At 40.6% G+C, this 10746-nt stretch overlaps 1 long non-coding RNA gene across 1 annotated transcript; it reads left to right on the forward strand.

The window, feature by feature from the left end:
- The first annotated feature begins 1352 nt into the window (after positions 1–1352).
- LOC146544577 (uncharacterized) lies at positions 1353–8681 on the forward strand. Its single transcript, XR_014882256.1, has 2 exons — positions 1353–2777; positions 6874–8681. It is a non-coding gene; the product is annotated as an uncharacterized LOC146544577 (long non-coding RNA).
- The last annotated feature ends 2065 nt before the right edge of the window (positions 8682–10746 follow it).

Raw genomic sequence — 10746 nt, forward strand, 5'->3', positions numbered from 1 at the left:
TGTCAGTAGGCTGCCCTTTCAGAGGAACCTGAACACAGTGTCAAAACATTAGTGCAACAAAACTTTCAATAGCACTGTTCTTTCCTTCCTCCTTGGATCTCTTAATTTTTCCATGCATATTTTGAAAAATAGACAAGTGCATTTTAACGAACTTTTAAAAAACACATTCAAAGTTCTAATTTGAACATATTAGTGTAAGTAAAAAAAATAGCCAAAGAAATGAAAACCAAAAATCAGCCTAGTTTTGTGGAATGACTCTTTGTCCAGAATTGAGATTTATGTGGTTATATTCTAATGTCCTACATTTTCACAGTGAACAGCCTTTATCCTAATAGTCCCTGTCCAATGCTGCTGTGAGGTCACATTATACGTAGTTAAACAGCTGCTGTACTCCGACCAGAGGTGGAAGAATTTCCATGATGGTCTGAATAGAACTGGTGTACGGCATTTGTACAGCTCTTTGGGGATCTTCCTGGATGAAAGGCACTATTATGCGGGTAAGATCATTATCATTATCATGAAAAACCTTCTCAAGGAAGCAATTCCACCTTCTGCTTCTGACACCTCATTTCTCTGTTGTCTCAGGAGCCTCTTTTGTATCTCCTAGGAGTGTCAGTTCACATCTTAATCTCTTTGTATGTAATCTCATTACAGATAATCCCATTTGCTGGAGATGTCAGTACTTCTCCACTATGTGAGGAAGGATTTACGCTCGACTCATTTTGTAACTGATCCTAGCTATGTTTGCTGTTCAAAATAGACTGGCTGGAGCTGGAGTTTCCCTTAGGTTAAGTTTGCTGTGAGCAGAGAAATTCAAAGGGTGAAAGAAAGAGGGAAAGACAAAAAAGAAAGACAAAAAAAAGAAAGAAAAAGAATGGAGGAAGGAGGGAAGGAGGTATGGACGGAAGGAAGGAAGGAAGGAAGGAAGGAAGGAAGGAAGGAAGGAAGGAAGGAAGGAAGGAAGGAAGGAAGGAAGGAAGGAAGGAAGGAAGGAAGGAAGGAAGAAGCAAGAAAAAAGAAGAGGAGAGGAGGAATGTAGAGAAAGAGAAGGAGAGATGAAGGGAGAGAAGGGGGAAAGAAAGAAAAGGAAAATAAAATGGAAAGGAAAAAGGGAAAGAAAAGGAAAAGGAAGGCAAAGGTGAAGGTGAAGGTGAAGATGAAGATGAGGAAAAGGCAAGGCAAAGGGAAAGGAAAGAGGAGAGGAGAGGAGAGGAGAGGAGAGGAGAGGAGAGGAGAGGAGAGGAGAGGAGAGGAGAGGAGAGGAGAGGAGAGGAGAGGAGAGGAGAGGAGAGGAGAGGAGAGGAGAGGAGAGGAGAGGGCAGGGGAGGGGAGGGGAGGGGAGGGGAGGGGAGAGGAGAGAAGAGAAGAGAAGAGAAGAGAAGAGAAGAGAAGAGAAGAGAAGAGAAGAGAAGAGAAGAGAAGAGAAGAGAAGAGAAAAGAAAAGAAAAGAAAAGAAAAGAAAAGAAAAGAAAAGAAAAGAAAAGAAAAGAAAAGAAAAGAAAAGAAAAGAAAAGAAAAGAAAAGAAAAGAAAAGAAAAGAAAAGAAAAGAAAAGAAAAGAAAAGGAGTCTTTTCTGCCAGAAAAGCCTAGTGAATTTTTTCCTTCCATCTCATTCATCTCAGATGAAATGTGAAATGGGAATTTTCCCTTTAATAAACAAACAAAATAATAATATAAGAACTTAGGAAATGACTTTCACAGCCATTCATCTTCAGTCAGGTTTGCTTTGTAAAGGCAGATGTACTGTAAGCTTTCCTCACTGTGATTTCTTGCCTTTTAGTAACTCTTGTCAATTAGGGACGATATAGTCTACTCTCAATTCATTAAGTGCACCACAATTGTCAGTTAGTGACGGGCTCTAGGGAGGCCAGGACTAAACAAACACGAAGGATAAATTATACAAGAAGAGCACAGTTTGGAGAAAGATGGGACCCTCTTGATATAGCACATTTATCCTTACAATCTTGAGTAAGCTACTCTTGTGGATAAAAGTCCAAACCCTCATATTCTTAAGAGAAGAGTGGGAAAAAAAAAGCAGTCACTCTCCTTTGACGGTTTGAAAAAAGAAAAGATGTTTGTACCACTCACTGACTGGCTAATGAATAATCAGATTTCACAGCTTGAGTGCTGGGGTGGTAATTTGGTTGCACGCCATGCTCCAAATCCATGGAATAGTGCTTCATTAATGTGAAGACCTGTATAATCAAACAATTAGCAGTCTCTCTGCTGCTAAAGCAGCTTTTCATCAGCATATATACTTGGTTGTAAGATGAGTCTCAAATTAATGGATCTGACAGCAACTAGTCTTTTACTAAATCACAGCAGTAGTATAGTAGGGTGGACACATATCCACTTTTAACCCATATCTACATCCACAAGAAATTCATTCTATTCATGCCACACACTGTATCTATTATTGAGAAGGTGAGGGCATTATAGGTGAACTAAAATTTCATTTAAATGAGTAAATCACAGGTTAGATTTTTTCAACAGAATGTGCAAATGCTGTAAATTGCCAGTGATATGATGCTATTTTTTGCCTCACTTATCTTCCAGAAAGCAGGAAGAGACTTCTATCTGTATTCCAGCACCTGAATGTCACTCTTTTCCCTTCCTTGTACAGGATTTAACCATAATAGGCAGAAGGAAGCGCCACAGTTTTCAACTCTTTATCTATACTCTCGTATAGATCTCTTTGATGCTGCTGAAGCTCAAGGGCAGCTGTCCTTTGCTCTCCAGTTTATTTGAAAACACCACAGGTGGAGGAGATGAGTCTGGTAAGATTCTCCCACTTGATCCAAGCTCACAAAGCCCCGGTGCATGGTGTCTCTTATGGTACTCATGACCATACCATCTTGGAATGCATGGCACCTTCCAGAGGACAAAACAGTATGAGCCTGAGACAAATTCTCCTGTGTGTGCTGCCACCTGACCTGTGGGGAATGGAAGCATTCACTATGTGGATGGGGCAATGCATAGGGTCATAGCAATCTGGCAAAGCACGTTGACTGATGGAATATTTTGTCTGTTCTGTGGGACAATATCCATTCCCGTGCTCTAATTGCAAACACTTTCCCTCGTATTAGCAAATAAGTTTTATTTACTTACTTACATGTTACATATTGTTGGTTGTCTTTTGTTTGTTTGTTTGTTTTTGTTTCCTTATACTATTGCCTTCATTGTTCTGGAAATCAGCTGAACCTCAGTGTTTTTTCCTTCCATGACTCAGTGGTGAGAGATACTAAGGGTACTGGAAAAACTGAGCAAGTATTTGTGAAGTTGGCATCAATATTGCACCAGAAATTTACCTTCCATGGGACAGTACACTGAAGTTTGTTTTTATTTTTTAAGACAATGATCTATTATGTATACAACCTTATTTAGCAATAGCTGACCTAAGGTGGAGCAGTGCTGGATTACTCTCTGCATCATTTCAACTGGTTTTCTATTATTTCTTCTTTGCTAAAAACAAATAGATAAACAGATTTTCTACATGTCATGAATGCTGCACCTGACCTGCTACCCAACTGTCTGAAGTGCAACTAATGGGAACTGAAAGGCTCAGTATCTCAAAGGGCTTGTTAGTCTGCCCTGCCTGAGTATGAGTTCTCTAAATATCAGAGAGAGGTGTGGTGTGGAATCCAGGTTCAGTCAAAAGAAGATTTTCTCCAAGTGTAATTATAAAAGCTGACCATTTCAGACAAGATAAAAGAAGAGGTCTGCTTTCCATATCTCTATCAGTCTAATACCAACTTGAGGTGACTGTGCTGCAGAGGTCATCCCGTTTGCTATATCAGAAACAGAGAGATGAAAACTGGAAAAGATCAAAATATCCCTCAGATTGACTAATCTGTTTTCAACAAGAGCTGTGATGTACTCACACATAATCATCTTTAATGCAGCTAGTTTCCACCAGAATCTTTACTGAGGCTATGGTCTCCTCTTGACTTACAAAAGACTGTAACCACTGCATTGGTCCTGTGCTGAAGGTCTGCAGTGCTTCAGTTGGTATTTGTTGGCTGAGAAGTTACCCCAGCAGCTGAGTGCCCAAGCAAGCAGAGGGTGGGATTCAGCCCCTGTTCCTTGCACCATCCCTGAAAACTTTCAGGGTGAGGCTGGATAAGGCCCTGGGCAACCTAACCTAGCTGTGATGTCCCTGTTCATCGCAGGGTAGTTGGACCAGATGGCCTTCAGAGGTCCCTTCCAACTCTAAGAATTCTATGATTCTATGATTCTAATGTGCCATCACAGACTCAACCCCTGGGTCCAAATGGGCACAATTTCTAAGAAATTAAATCTTATACCAAAAAGACAGGTAATATTTTTGGATTAGTATTACATACCTTAATGCTGCTCTCTTCAATGCTCACCTAAGGTCCCTCCAACACAGTCTGCACCTCTGCATATGCACCCAAACACGTATGGCATCTGTAAAGAACTGCACAAGATAAGCACTGAGGTCACTAGGCTGGCTGTTCTAAGAGACCTTAAGTCTGAATTTCCAAAAGAAAAAGATACTCTAACATGGGGCTTTGAAATGATGATTTTTAATCTTTGTAATTGCTGGATAACTAGTGAGTCTGTAGGGTCCATTACTACACACTGAATGCTCTCATTAATTTCCATCGTCATTTCTTTTGCTTGCAACTGCTTGAATGCGTATGCAAACCCTCTCATAAAGTCAGCATTGCTTTTGTGAAATGATGTTGTGTTGCATTTTCTCCAGAAACATTCCTTTGCCCTCTCCTGAGAAGCAATAATTAACATTTCCCCCCTTAGTTTCCTTTACAAATGCCCTCAATGATTGCTTTCTTCCTGCTGTGCGTCCACCTGGATGGGATGAGATCCCCAGTCCTGCAGCAGCTCCTTCCAACCCCACATGCAGAGAGGTGGTGGGTTGTCCTGCACCACAGAGCCCACCAGGCCACTCCAGCACTGTTACTCTCTCTGTGCCTACAGCTCTCACTGCTTTTATCATCTTATCCTTAAGCTGCTGACTTGATCTCAGGCTTCCCCTCCCTCCTTCCCTGCAATACCTCAGGGGAAAAACAAACAAACAAACAAACAAACAAACAAAAAAAAAACCAACAACACATCAAAATAAAGAAAAGAAAATCCAAACCCACAAAAAGAAATAGGTAGTATAAAAAGAGCAGTGAGGCAGTAGCTCTGCTTTCTTCTCGCTTTTGGAAATAGTGCTTGGCCCAAAGTAGCAGGGGCACAAATCACTGTCAGGGTGCCCTAGGACTGTTGGAGGAAAGCTGCACACTCTGCTGCCGTTCCTATTTCACAGGATGCCTTTCCTTCAGACATTAACACACTCTGCAAGTGTGAGACTCTGTATATGCAAGTAATACACGTATGAATTTATAGTATAATATCACACACAGCACACAGCTACCATCTTTAACCACACATTTTTACGATAATGGGTATTTTTGGCTATGAATTCCTTGGTTGTAAAACTCTCCTCCTTGCAGAAGGATCCTGCCTCTGCCATTTCTCAGGAGCCGGTCCTGCAGACTCTGTTGCCTGTATTCAGGTACCAGTGCATGTGTCACTGGGAGTGCTGGAACAAAAGAAACAAAACTCAGTAGCAGTATAGAGGCAAATAGGATTAAGTAAAAAATATAGATGTTGTAAGAACGGGGACAAACGAGAGAGAAATATTTGTGCAGTGATACAAATCATACAGATACGTGAAGCTCGGATTGTATGCACATAAATGTATGTATGTAAAGAAAAATCAGCCACTGTCTGTTTCAGATTAATCACAACAAGCACAACAGATCTAAATAAATGTGGTCCAACGCTCATATTAAGTGAGTTTCATTCGATTTTAATTTATGAACAATAATAATGTTAGTTTCAGGACTAGTTACTTAAACTTGGCCAATTCAAACAAAACAAAAAAAAAAATTCATATAAAGACATTAATTTTACCCTGTTCTTTGAAAACAGTTTAGCTTTCCTATTCTTATTTTTCTTCTATAGCATAAAACTTGTGTTTTAACAAATCACTGCCATGAGCTAACCCAGATCTGAATCCAGAAAATGCTCTCAACATTATCCTTCTCTGTTCACATATATTTGAAGTAAATTACATCAAATTGTATTTGAAATACCAAACTGGCATTAATGGAAGCTTTTTTTTGCTCCAGGCACCATTTTAAAATAGATGAGCATAAAAATGCAGTCTGCATCATTAAGTTTATATGAAACTAGTGAGAATAAAAATCACCATGTAAGTTCTAATAAGATGTGTTTTTCATTCCAGTTTAATAACCCAAGACTATATTCATCTTCCACTATAATAAATACACTGAAAGGAATTCATTCTTTTGTGGTTTTTAACATGTTGAGGGTTTCAGAAGATGGAGTTTTTCTCGGAAGCTGGGTGAAGAAAATTCTTTAATATGGCAGTGCAGAGTATTATTATCATAAATAATTAATGTGCACAGCAGAAGAAAGCCTAGCTTCATTAATAATTCTTATTTTTAGTTGGCATAAGCTAGAGGTGCTGTATCTTCTTTCATCCGATCTATGTCAATTTCCACAATTTTAATTTACTAGACGTTAAAATTTTAAAGGTATGCTCCGTTTTGCAATTGATTTTTGTTTGTGGCTTTGCATGAATACCGTGCTGCTAATTCTTACTCGTTGAGATATTTTTAGTAACAGGCAAAAAAGGAAGAAAAACCCACAAGTAACCAGGCAAGGTAGAGTGGGCATCAGTGTCAGCTCCTTTCATCTTCCATTTCCCTTTGGGACCAGTTAAGATGCTTCTTTGATTAAGACCTCAGGAAATATTAAAAAGCTCTTCTGCGAATTTAAACTCATCAAACTTGTCTCTGTTTATTTTTTTGAATGCAGAGATAATTCACCTCCCGCATTTCGAGAACACAGGTTCCCTCCAACCCCATCGCCCTCCTCTGATCAGCTAAGTCACTTGTCAACATCGCTGAATCTCTCCTAACAAATGTTAGTGCTTCATTAACGCCGCGTCTGAGCGGGAGCAGCTCCTAAACGCTCCTTATTAGCACGAAGGAGGAAATAAAGATGACACTATGGATGGCACCCGGGCTGCACGCCGTGAGACAGGCACAGGTAGCGCCGGATGAAGACAAAGCACAGTGATGTGACACCTGAAGAGAAAACACAGAGCAGAGGAAACCATTTTGTCTTGCTGCTAAATGCGTGTGGGAGAGAGACCGAGACTCTGAATTAAACTTTGGAAACATCAAAACCAGGGAGATGCAACGTTAACCCGCACTGTGCCTTTTAAAGCGCATTTGCATATGTTCTTGTTAATCAGTCAAATGTTAAAGCTGCTTGAAAAGTGGTGGGATTTTTTTTCCCCCTCTTTAAAGGAAAATATGTTTCCTTTTTTTCTTTCTTTCTTGTTTGTTTTTTTTTTTCCTTCTGAACTGTGCTGAGCCAGTTGGAAAAAAATAAGCAATTCTTTCCTCCTGATTTTTATACTCTTCCTTCCATTTTAGCCGTTTACTTTCTTTTATTTTTCTTGAGACCAAAAGAAGGAAAAAGACAAGGCGAGGTGGGGAAGAAGAAGAAAAAAGACACTGCAGAGAACATGGGAGAAGGGAGCACCCAGGGAAAGAAATAACCCTGAGCTGGGGAAAGAAGTAAGCTGACAAAATGCAAAATGCATAGGCTTGCTCTTGGGGAAAAGGTCATTGTAACCTTGTTCATTTTCGGATGAGAGTTTTCAGCTAGTGTAAATACCTCTAGCATCTAAAGTAGCCCAGGTTGTCATTTCAGCCCCATATAATGGGATCTTCAGCAAGGCATAGGTGTTTGTTAGGCAACCAATTAATTATCAGAGTTTTCACAGCTTTTTCCTATGCTGGTTCACGTTTGTCTTTAAGCTGTGCTGCAGCTCACCTACTTGGAAACATAAAATCACAGAATCATAGAATCGTTTGAGTTGGAAGAAACCCTTAAAGGCCACCTAGTCCAACTCCCCTGCAATGAACAGGGACACCTACAGATAGATTAGGTACTCAAAGTCCCATCCAGCCTGACTTTGAATGTCTCCAAAGACGGAGCACTCATCACCTCTCTGGACAACCTGTTCCAGTGCCTCATCACTCTTACTGTAAAAAAAAAAGTGTATTTTTGTGTTCCACTGTGTCTTGCAGAACCAGTCTGGTGAACATGAGGACTTAGATTCCCTTGGACTTAGATTAGGCACATGCTGACTCCTCTGTGCATATGTGTAGACACATCCATCAAAAATTTGAGGTGCAACCAAATCTTTTTGTGTAACATCAGAAGATGGTAAGAAGACAAATTCAGGGATGGAATTCAGCGCTCCTTACTTGGGCACGACCTCCCATGCCAAAGTGTGCAGCATCTGGCCACCACAAGCTGTGTCGTGGCATCATTGTGTGGCACGAGGGGAACATGGAGCCCCCTAAAAGCACTGGGAAGACCCAGTTGGAAGAGGTCACTGATTTGTTATCCGCCGTGACTAAGAAGAAAGAGTATCTTCCCATGGGGGTGTGTCAACGGTTTACGGGCTGGTTCGGCCCGGTTCCGTGACTAGAAGGGCGGAGGGATCCGCGGATCCGCGCCCCCGGGAAAAAAAAAGAAAATAAGGGACCCCGAAATAATTGAAAACAGTGGCAACAATCTGAGGTAAAACAAAGTAATTTACTAAATATGGTATCAACAGAATTTTATAAGGAGAGAGAATGTGAAATTGATAGTGGATCGGCCTTACCACAACGCTGAGATGAGAAGCGCAGGCAGAGAAGCGCAGGCGAGAAGCGCAGGCAGAGAAGCGCAAGCGAAGCAGCGCAGGCAGAGAAGCGCAAGCGAAGCAGCGCAGGCAAAGAAGAGAGAGCATCAGGTGACCTTGCCGGGAGTTATATCTCCTCGCTGACCGCAAAGCCCCCTGGGGAAACGTAGCTGCTCTTCTCCTCTGGACAGGCACCCGGAACTTGAGCAGTCAAACCCCCAGTGCATTGCATGATGTTATGATGTGGAATACCGATAATGAAAAATCATGAAACCATGACAGGGTGCTGCTTTTGCTAGACTTCAAGTATATCTTTAAGTCACTAAGAAATATTTTAAATTGCTTTTAAATTATGTTTTAATTCATCTATTTTTAATTTTTAAAAATTCTCCCTCCTTTTTCTCAGGCAAATGATCCAATTGAATCATTTCATAATAGCACTGTGTGCATAGCATTTTTCTTTCTTAGATTTCAGGATACTTTAGAAAGCTGATGGGCTGTGATTTTGCTGCATTATTGCTTTCGTGTGAAGAATTGTGAGAGGTGACATTCCAGTATTTTCTTTGGATATTTGCTATCAAATAGAAAGAAAGGAGCAAAACTTTGTGTTTCAACAGCAGCATACTCACTAATCAGCAAATGCAGACCAATTAATACAATAGGTGAAAGACATGGACTTGCATGCTAAAATCTGCACCAAAAGAGACGTTTTCCTGACTTCTTTATTTCCTATTAATCCTCTCTGACAATGGTTTATTTTGCAGGAAAATATGCAAATACCTTAATCTTGTAAAACAGTATGACATTCTGAGTGTGCCTCTCTTTGCAATACATTGACAAACACTTGTTTAGGAAGAACAGCACTAGGAAAATACATTTCTGAGTGCCAAATCAGAATCTCTGCAGAAAAACTGTGTATCCCTCTGAAAAAATAAACAGAAAAAATAAAAACCCACAACAAAAAAAGGGCAGTGAGGACCAATCTCTCAGAATAATACATTTGCATCTTCCCTGAAATGTGATTTATTAGTAAATGAGTTGGTGAAGGAATTAGGGATCTTTCACTGTTCTCTTTCTGTACTCACATCATAAAAAAAAAAAAAAGCCCTAATTTCAAAGGTCTGCTGCCTCTCTGCTTTATTTTATAATTATATAACATTGGCTGTTGGAACAATACTTCTGAAATATTCCTGTAAGCATTGAAAATATATCTGCAGAGACTTTTTTGATTCTTTTTAACATCCTAATTTGAAGAGTGATTTAAGAACTGATTGGCAGTTGGCAACAAATGAATGATAATGAACTCATTTCGATAGAGATGGACCAGATACCACGCCGGCTGTCGAAACTTTTCAAAGCTGGTTTCTCTCCAGCAAATGTGATCCTGCAGGCTCTGTCCATCTGCCTGCAAGAATTGAGACATTCACGTTCTGTGGGAAATGCTGTTGAGAAAACACCACTGAGAATTGTTGATTTTGCCATCGCTCATTGCCCTCGGTGAGGAAACTGGACAGTGATAAACACAGTGGCACAACAATGCTGATTAAGATCGCTGTTCTATTTTCTTTCTTTGCAAATATATTTTGTCTTACATGAGTAGGTATCCAGCTTGCTTCAGAACAATGGGGAGTACAGGTTGTCAGGCAGAGCAGCTGCTTGAGCAGAGCGAATCCTTCCCCACAGAGTGACACAGAATCTTAGAATGATAGAGTTCCAAAGCCCTGACATGAGCAGGGTTGCTGACTGCTAGGACAGGTTGCCAGGATCCCATACACCCTGGCCTTGAACGTTTCCAGGGATGGGGCAACTACAACTTCTCTGGACAGCCTGTACCAGTGGCTCAGCATCCTCTGAGTTAAAGAATCTCCCATCTTTGAGTTCAAAGCCATTCCCCCCTAGCCTATCGCTATTAGACCATGACCTTCAGCTCTTGCTTACAAGGATGGTTTGGTTATGGCCCCACCCAAATTTTCAGTGGAGCAAAC

This window comes from Meleagris gallopavo, chromosome 3, assembly GCF_905368555.1.
Source record: "Meleagris gallopavo chromosome 3, MGAL_WU_HG_1.1, whole genome shotgun sequence".
NCBI lineage: Eukaryota > Metazoa > Chordata > Aves > Galliformes > Phasianidae > Meleagris > Meleagris gallopavo.